At 37.6% G+C, this 10,026-nt stretch overlaps 1 pseudogene; it reads left to right on the top strand.

The window, feature by feature from the left end:
* LOC107564800 (protein AAR2 homolog) lies at window positions 1-4,378 on the top strand (annotated as a pseudogene).
* The last annotated feature ends 5,648 nt before the right edge of the window (window positions 4,379-10,026 follow it).

Raw genomic sequence — 10,026 nt, 5'->3', positions numbered from 1 at the left:
ATGGCAGGCACAGATATGGACCCCGAGGTGGCTCGGGGCTTATTTGAAGAAGGAGCCACACTTGTTTTACTTGGTGTTCCTCAGGGATCCGTGTTGGGACTTGACTACAAACCCTGGACCCTGGGCCGTCGGTTCCGTGGGGTGAAGATGATTCCTCCAGGGCTTCACTTCCTCAACTCTAATGAAGCATGTGGTGACATTGGCCCCAAAACGGGCCTGCTTCTGTCCCTGAAACCCCGGGAGGTGCTTGTAGCCCACTGGAACCAGAGAGAAGATGATTTGGAGTTCACATGGGACCCAGAGGAGGCCGAGCGCATGCGGGCCAACCTCAGAGAACTGCTCAGATCACACAGTGTAACATGGATCGGCGTTACGCTCTCAACTCTGTGCTTGAGAGGCATTATAAAGAGCAGCCGCACGGTGTGCTAGGTGAGCATCGGTTGCTGTTCAGTTTACTAACTGAACATCATGTTAAATCTGAAAGGATGGTCATTTTGTTATAAAAAGGCAATAAAATGTATTGGTTTAGTTTAGGTAGCTTGTGGTTGGGGAGTTACTAGTTACATGTAACGGAATTACGTAACTTAATTACAAAATAAATGTAACTGTAATCTGTTATGGTTAATAATTACAAAAATATATGTAATTAAATTACAGTTACTTATGAAAATGTTAATGATTCCAAAGGGGGTAACATCTGAATTGTTTTCACACACATACAGATATGATTTGATTTATTTCCCAAATTGCTTTAAAATATGAGACACCGATGTTTCAGGAGTTTAGGACACAGAATAGACACATGCTTATTAGATAACTGTTATATTTCCTATTTGGATTTGTGTATATGCTTTCTGTTTAAATTAACTTTTTTTCCAAGGCATTGTTAGATGCCAGTGTTTCTTGTCATAGCTATGCAAAGATTTGATTTCAGAAACAGTATCAGCTATTAAACTATGTTTTATGATCTTAATTCAAGTGATGGAAAATCTGACAGTTATCAGTGTTGAGTACTGCTGTAAGATTAACTCTTTCCTGCTTTAAATGTTTCAAAATGATTAACATTTTAATAAAAATGTAGGAAAAGAAAATAGAAATTTAAATGAAGAAAAGTAATCAAATGTAATCAGTTACATTACTTTGATAAAGTAATTGAAATAGTTACACCACTTAATACATTGTAAACAGGGGAAACTTGTAATCTGTAACCTATTACATTTCCAAAGTAACCTTCCCAACACTGCTGATGGGTTTTTATTGAGACAAGCAACACTTTTATTAAAGTAATACTGTTGTTATTGATAAGCACCACTGAAATTTTCTTCAGGGAATGTATAAATCGAGTTACTATCATTTGTGCACTGAAATCCTGAGTTATAGAATGTCACTGTTTGCAGGAGAGCTGCAGTTTGCCTTGGTTTGTTTCCTCATGGGGAATGTGTGCGAGTTCTTCGAGCACTGGAAAAGCCTGCAGGCTCTGCCGTGCCGCTCCGAGGAGGCCGTGAAGGAGAGGAAGGAGCTGTATCCGGGCCTCATCGCCGTCCTCTGCCATCAGCTGGGAGAAATCCCTCCGCACTTCTTTGTGGACATCGTGTTGCAGAACGACTTCCTCCCCTCCACACTTCAGGTGCGCTTCCCCTTACAGTTCCCCTCTCAAATTCAGCCCAAACAGAAGTGGACTGATGAGCTATTCAAGTCATCTTACAGTCGACATCAAAACAAAAAAGAGACCCTTTTTACTTTATTAATGCATATTTTTAATGAGCATAATTCATCAGGTGGCAATATTTCAAAGCGTAAACCGAATTTATTTTTCAAATTTGATCTTTCATCAAAATATAATCATTTGTTCCATCCCTGAAGCTTTTTTCTCTATGGCTGATGTCAAAGACACACAAGCTATTGGTTATTATTAACAGTCAAATAGCTGTTTACGCATAAACAGTAATATAATGAAGGTTACAGCAATAATAGTGAATAATGATAAATTAGAAAAAGATGCTGTATCCCTGGGATACAGTGATATCCAGCCTTCTTTAGCCTTCATGTCCCGGTCAAGTAGACCTCTTCAAACGGAGGTGTTTCTGATGCTGGAGTCCTCTATGATCCATTGTAAGCTCATCTTCAGGTTTGGCTTTAATCTGAATCTAATCAATTGCCATCCTACCCTTTTCCCCTCAGTGCTTATAGTTTCATGTGGAAATACATGACGTTATGGAATTAAAAAGGGGTTAAAATAGGCATTTCATGTTGATTTTAATATAAATCTGTTTTAGATAGTCTAAAATTTTCAGTTTTCTATGGGTTTCATATGTGACCCTGGAGCACAAAAGCAGTCTTAAGTCGCTGGGGTATATTTGTAGCAATAGCCAACAATACATCGTATGGGTCAAAATTATAGATTTTTATTTTATGCCAAAAATCATTAGGATATTAAGTAAAGATCATGTTCCATGAAGATATTTTGTAACTTTCCTACCGTAAATATATCAAAACTTAATTTTTGATTAGTAATATGCATTGCTAAGAACTTCTTTTGGACAACTTTCGATTTTTTTTGCACCCTCCGATTCCAGATTTTCAAATAGTTGTATCTCGGCCAAATATTGTCTTATCCTAACAAACCATACATCAATGGAAAGCTTATTTATCCAGCTTTCATGTGATGTATCTCAATTTATCACATATAAAGGGTCACATATAATGTTTATTCATATAATGTTTCATAAGTGTTTCCTAAGGTTTCCCAGGGGTTCATCAGGGACCTACAGAAGCTTCTTGAGTTGATTAAAAGCTAAATGAATGAAATTATAAACATAAATGTAAAATTGAAATAAATAACTTTAAAGTAAAAACAATCAAAATAAAAAAGATTAAACTATTTATTTTATTTTTATATAGGTAGTGGCCACTGACATGGGAACTGTGAAGTCGAAAATGTTTAATTGTTAATGTTTAATTTTTTTTTATAATTGTTCAATGTTTAGTTGTTAAATTTTAAAGTGGTCAGGACATGGATTTTTTATTGTTATTTTTAAATTTCTTGAGGTTTACTTATAATAAATATAATGTCCCTGCAGTCCGTAAGTTTTGCCTCTTTGTCGCCATCTCTGTTTGAAACCTGGAATTGCAGTTACTCGCTGAATTATCTTCCTTGCGTGGGTTGTGCTCCGGCGCGGATGAATCTAATGTTCTGAGGAGTGTGTGTAGCAGTTAGTCACTGCACCAGTGTGAATCCTATACTTAGTAATCACAGATTCTAGCCTATGTCTTGGAATATGACCAAAATAAGCATTATCACCGTATATTGTCATCTGAACGAGTAAGTAACAAGTCTGCTACATTTGTTCTGACCAACTGAGGAAAAAAGCATTACAATAAATCGTGCTACCAATGGTGATTTAATCTAACAATCGCTTAGCTCATATCACATCAAACCATGCAAATTATTATTATTGTTATACTTTGTTCTCAAACTGTTAATGTTAACAACATCAGCATTGCGTGATGAGTATAGTGTGTGTGTAGATTTCAATTTCAGCACAGTCTAATCTAATTGTCATATTAAGAAATTCTTTTAACCCAAAAAGCAAATTATGCTCCCTTCGAACTGGTTGTCTTTAAAATACAAATCTTGTGTAATCCCAGGCTATCCGTAATCAGAAGCACATTTAAAACTGGAATATAATTTAATTTCATTCACATGTTTCATAAACACATAATCCTTTCTGGATTACTATCCGCCATCAAAATGATACATTTATTCCAGCTGCTGTGAGAAAAGGCTTATAAATGCAGCTTTAATTAAAGTTTTTTTTTTTTTTTAATCCAAACATATATTTGCAGATATTATGATTTAAAACATTTTAAAGAGGCTGCTCCTTTAAGGCTTGCCAGTAAACCGCCACTGTTATCTTTGGCTGACGTCATTGCATGGGCCCCCTTGACATCGCATGTGATTGAGGGTTTTAATAACATTATCCATATAAAACCATCAGTTTCTTCTTCCTGACACTCAGGTCCTTCTGTATACTGTATCCAGTGTAGAAAGCGTCAGTGATTATAATGGGATCTATTTGCTTTTGACACAATGAGTCAGGAAGAGGATGTTTTAAGCTATGAAACTTGCAGCTTGTTTTAATGGATTAAAGACAGTTTCTCCTGTCTAGACCCCTTTAAAAGATAGAAATACTATCTATAAATACCATATATATGCCACCAGTGTTGGTGCATCAGTCACCCTGCTTCACACGGCCCATCCACTTCCACTCAGAAATACAGTGCATTTGAAACAGCAGTTTTTATATATTGTTTTCACATGCACCTAATCGTGTCTTTTCAGACTGCAGCATCTGGATATCCTCCTGTCACTTCCTAAAGAAATATCGACCATTCCGTTGTATTAAAGATAACTATTTCACTTCACTGTTGCTTCATTTGTGTTTTTGTGACCCTGAATATCATGTATGAGCACTAGAGGGCAGGCCAGTACACAAGAAATTATGTCTTTGAGACCCTGGACAGTCTGATATTTTGTCTGCATATGTGGTCATTCATGGCATTTCTTCACACAGTCTCTACAAAATCATCAGCACAAGAAACTGTTTAACCTGACACTCCTTTCAAAAAGGCGTATGCTGAGAAAACATTACTATTAATAACGCTCACGTAGATTTAAACAAACCCGGAGCCTTAAAGGGGTCATATGATGCTTTTTTTAAAGATCATTATTTGGTGTAACAGAATATGTTGACATGCTTTAATGTTCAAAAAACACATTATTTTTCAAATACTGTACATTATTGTAGGTCCTCTATGCCCCGCCTCTCTCAAACGCTTCGTTTTCTACAAAGTCCCTCCTTCCGACAAGCGCAGTCTGCTCTGATTGGCCAGCTTACCCAGTGCATTGTGATTGGCCGAACACCGCAAGCACTCGTCGGAAATGTAACGCCCCTTACCATAATCGCGAGCTTCAGCTTTCAAAATAAATGTAAAGACAGTAAATAATGTAATTAGTTTTACCATCAGTTCAAGCCCGAAAGGGAACAGACAGTAATGATGCAGTACACAAGCCGCGGTTTAGACAGCTGACTCTACTGAGATGTGACGCGGTCTCGCTCGCTCGCACACACACACACACACACACACAAACAATGCGCAAAACTCCGCATTTGAACAGTCAATAGCAAATACTTAAACTAATAACAAAACAGTAGCTGATTCAGAAGCGCCAGATTGTCATAGCAAAGTCAGAATGCCCTCCTCTCCTAGGTTCACGAAACGGTCGTCCATAAAATGCATTGCTGTTCTGTTGTAAGTAATCGTAAAGATTACTAAATGCATCTACTTTCGGAAGGCCAAATAAAGTGCTTTTGCTTTCGCCTAGAAACACACAGCGTCTCCCTGACATGCTGCTTCAACACTAACTGCGTTACTGACACCACGCCTTCTTTCTTTGCGTGAACATTTGGGCGGCATTATGCTAATATTTCCACATAGTGAGGTAGATATGTGGGGGCGTGTTAGAACGAGGAGTTTTCTTTGCAACTTCAGGGATCTTATCTATGCACAATCAGCTTGTAACACTCCAAAGAGAAAGGAAAACTTGAAATCGCATCATATGACCCCTTTAAGAAATGTCAACACAAACTCAAATCTTAAATTTGAAGCTTCAGTTTTCCTATAGTTGGGAATCGCTGATCACCGCATGATTTTAATGATCTTTATTATTATTTTCTCTCAATGTAACATATTCTTGGCATCAGTTTCTGGTTTTTATTCTTTACATTCATTTGTCTAACTGAGTCACATGAGTGTTTTGTCTGCAGTAAGCAGGAGGCTGAGGTTTTCACTTCATTCAGGGTTTGTATCAGTGGAGCTGCCAAAGCAGACACAGACCCCTCCGTTTCCATCAGACCACTGACCAACACAATCCCACCTAATGCAAACAGCCCAATAAAAAAGACACTGAACTGTATATCCTATAGTACAGTTGTCAGGAGATTTATTTCAAAGCACATGTGGTTTACAGTAGAATTGTTTGCATTTTAATATTGATCAACAATGGCTGTCTTTGGGGTCTCACGCTGTTCAGGTGTAATTTTGGCTCTACAGATCTAGCTGTTGCATCCAGGCAGATTTGCTGCAGGTGTTTCCAGCTAGTCAGATGATGTCTGTGCACTGGAATTTTATTGAAATTAGTGCCAAAGATTTCACACTAGATTGATCAGTGTAGGACAGTTCTGTTTTTGCTGAAGTCTCCTGCTTCCCAGATGCTTCTCCAATACGTATAATCCTGTAGAGAAAAATAATAAACAGTGCTCAGATTTGCCAGTATGCAATCAAATGTTAAGATTTCGTTATGAACACAAACATTTATCATGTTATGCCATTCACATTTATTTTATAACTGTACTGTCAACAGTTGTCAGTGTCTCATTTGATCTCATTTTATTTGTTTTCCCTTTATTTTCCAAAGAACTTTATGAGAACATCTGAAACAAAGTTAATACATAAAAAAATTATAATGAATTATTCGGTAATAGTGTTAGCTAAACGCTCTAAATAGGTTCATGCACTGAATCATTCGAGTGGTAAAACTATACGCTACACAAACACAAACTACAAAAAGCTCTGGAAAAAGTGCTAGATTTGCATATAATAAATAGACAACGAACAAGAAATATATCCTGTCGTTTGTCAGCGATGAAGATCTTTATAAAGATCGACAATTGTTCAGTTAACTGAACTGGATCTGTGCGGTGAATGACTCAGGTAAGGCGTTTTCCCAACAAAAACTTTTATATTTAGAAAAAAAGAAACACTGTCCGTGTTAAATATAATGCAGCTAACGTCTTTCATCTAGTAGTTTAGGCTAATTAGCTAGCTGTTTTCTTAGAACCGTTTTAGTAGTGTTTAAGCTAGCCACACCAGATACTGTTGTTTACCAGCCACATCGCTTCCACAGGAAGATTTAAAGGGGTCAAATGATGCGATTTCAAGTTTTCCTTTCTCTTTGGAGTGTTACAAGTGCTTGGTGCATAAAGAAGATCTGTAAAGTTGCAAAGACTAAAGTCTCAAATCCAAAGAGATATTCTTTATAAAAGTTCAGAGTCAGCCACGCCTACCTAAAACGGCTCGTTCTAACACGCCCCCACATGTCTACATCACTATGTGGGAAGATTTGCATAATGCCGCCCAAATGTTCACGCAAAGAAAGAAGGCGTCACTTTTATTCTCGCTGTAGTATTGTTGCAGCCGCTGCCATGTCGTGAAGACGCTGTGTGCTTCATTGTGAAAAAGAAACTACTTTGTTTGGTCTTCCAAAAGAGGAGGATATCTGCTTCGTCATGCCTGGAGCTGATCCGTGCTGGTCGCTGAAAAAATACATAACCTTCGCTGTGGATCACCGGATCGGCTTTCACCGTGGACGAAGCAGAGTCCAGCCCAGAGTCGTCACATGTGGTTGGCGCAGGCATCACAGTATGGTGAGGGACGCAACATTTCCGTCACACGCTTGAGGTATTCGGCCAATCACAACGCACTGGATAGCTGGCCAATCAGAGCACACCTCGCTTTTCAGACCGATGAGCTGTCAAAATCTACGCGCTTCAGAAAGGCGGGGCATAGAGGAGAAACAATAATGTACAGTATGTGGAAAATAATGTGTTTTTTTAACCTTAAACCGCATAAACACATTTCATTACACCAAATACACAAAATAATGTTCTTTTTAGCAGCATCATATGACCCCTTTAATGAATTTTATGTTGTTTCTGCCCAAATTCATTTCAGCATAATCCCTTTTCCTGAAGGCCACAACACTTTTTGGTTGTCTCCCATAACTAAATTTAAACTTTATAGTTGCAGTAGCTATACATGGACTGTGTGACAGCTTGACCTAGTCTTCTCTATAGCATAAATAGAGAAGACTTCAAAATACAAACTTTTGCAGAAAATTACAACATTTGGAATTCTAGTTTTGCATTACAATGCAAATGTTTGTACCCTAGTGAAAAATAAATATACTTAAATGCCCTGCTTTTCTATACTAAACTGGTATACTTAAAGTCTGCTAAATTGAAACAACTAATTTTGTACTTAATGCACTTTAATTGTGCAGAAGTAGTGCTGAAGTCCAACTAAAGATATGCTTAGTATATGTGATTGTGAGAAAGTGGAACTCTCACAAGTACACTTCAGGTACACTTTAAATATTTAGCATTTAAAGACCGATATTATTCAAAGATCATACATTCCTCATCAATAGTGTCATTAAAACACATTTTAGGCTTAATATTAAGAAATGTGCATTATGCACAAGTACTCCAAATACAGTTGAATTATAATGTTTATATCAGTAAGTCTCGAGTTATCTGTCAGTCAATATGTTAATAGATTTGAACTATACTTAGTATGAAATAGATGTATTTACTAGGGTAGCTTTTCTAGATTTTCTAGAAGTCCTGCCCACTTGTGAGACCAGAGTTTCTCCCCTGAATGCAGACTTGTTGTGAAATGGAAGAGTCTTGAGTTATAGTCTCCTTTGTGAGGGCCAGTAATGCAGTCAGATGAGAGAACAGGCTAAAGGTCTGAAATGTGTCAGTCAGCATTAACTAGTCTTTAGTCTGCTCTGTCTCCCAGACACTTTCAGAAAGAAACTGTCACTGCCTGCATGTGGAGCTCAGCTCGTAATCTAAATGAACGCCTCTGTCTTTCTCATTTCCCATAATCCCCGTCGTTATAATAGACGGGTGGAGTTTCTTTCTATAGCTTTGCCCTTCGTCCCAGGAAGCTATAGTGCCAGCTGCATGCCTTTCCTGCTATAAAACGATAAAAAAAGTTGATAGAAGTCTGGATTATTCATTAGGATGTGTGCTATTTTCCCAAAATTACCAAGTAAACACACACTACATTGAGACGTGGAGCTTTGACATGTTTTGAGTTTGGTCTCTGTATGGCACATGTAAATATGATGTCTTTAACAGTGCAGGAACTTGGACCTCTAGAGGGTTTAACTGACTGTTTGCTCTTCACATGGTTGCTTTCTAAAAAAAAATCTACTTTTAATCAATTGCAGATGGGAATTAGAGTTCAGTTTACATTATTAGATTTGAAGTGACTGACAAAGCAGAGAGATGAACTGATTTACAGCATTAAACTCTAGTAAAACATTGCTGCTTGAGTTTTGTTTGAGTAGCAAGTAAAGAAGATCTGTTTGAGCAGAACTGTTGTGGGTGATTCTCAACAAAAGGCTGCATCCTGAGGCCGTGTCTATATTCTACATCCCTACACACCTAAACTTAACTACTACCTTACTAACTGTTCATGAGCAGCAAATTAGCAGGCAAAAGTCATGTTTGAGTATATTCAAGTAATGTTTGTTAATAGCGAGAATTTGACCTTAAAATAAAGTGTGACCATTATCTGGAATTACTTGGCATTCTGTCCCATTCACTTCTGAAATGATGGCAACACACTTACTTCAAAATACAGCCAAAGAAGGATGCGAATCAAAAGCTGCTTTCCAAAGGATCCTTCAAATTGTGATGGAGTTTCATCAGTCAAATAATCTGTGTTTATTGCAAAAATTATGATCACAAAGTCTGCGGACATTTTCACACATTTCTGGAAATTCAGTCGTCCACTCTGCTTAAAAGTTTTGTGGAAACAGCTTGCACTCTACAATTTTAGTTTACTCCAGTACAGTAACATGAACATTTTGAGCATACTAATTAAATGTGTCGCGTGACCCTTCTCTTTCTGTCAGTACAACATTACATTTTTAACCATGCAATCAAATGATCTGTGTTTTTACAGAACATAATTCTGTCAGGGAATATATTTTATAAACATATTACATGCAATAAATTGACCAAATTACTGGCTGTCTATTTTTGTTTTCTAAACAAACACACGCACACACACACACACACACACACACGCGCGCACACGCACACACACAGTCACACACACACACGCGCACACACATGCACACACACACACACACACACACACACACACACA

The sequence above is a fragment of the Sinocyclocheilus grahami genome, unplaced genomic scaffold (genome assembly GCF_001515645.1).
Source record: "Sinocyclocheilus grahami isolate Dianchi unplaced genomic scaffold, SAMN03320097.WGS_v1.1 scaffold964.1, whole genome shotgun sequence".
In the NCBI taxonomy this organism is placed as follows: Eukaryota; Metazoa; Chordata; class Actinopteri; order Cypriniformes; family Cyprinidae; genus Sinocyclocheilus; species Sinocyclocheilus grahami.
This window is presented reverse-complemented; position numbering and strand designations above follow the sequence as displayed.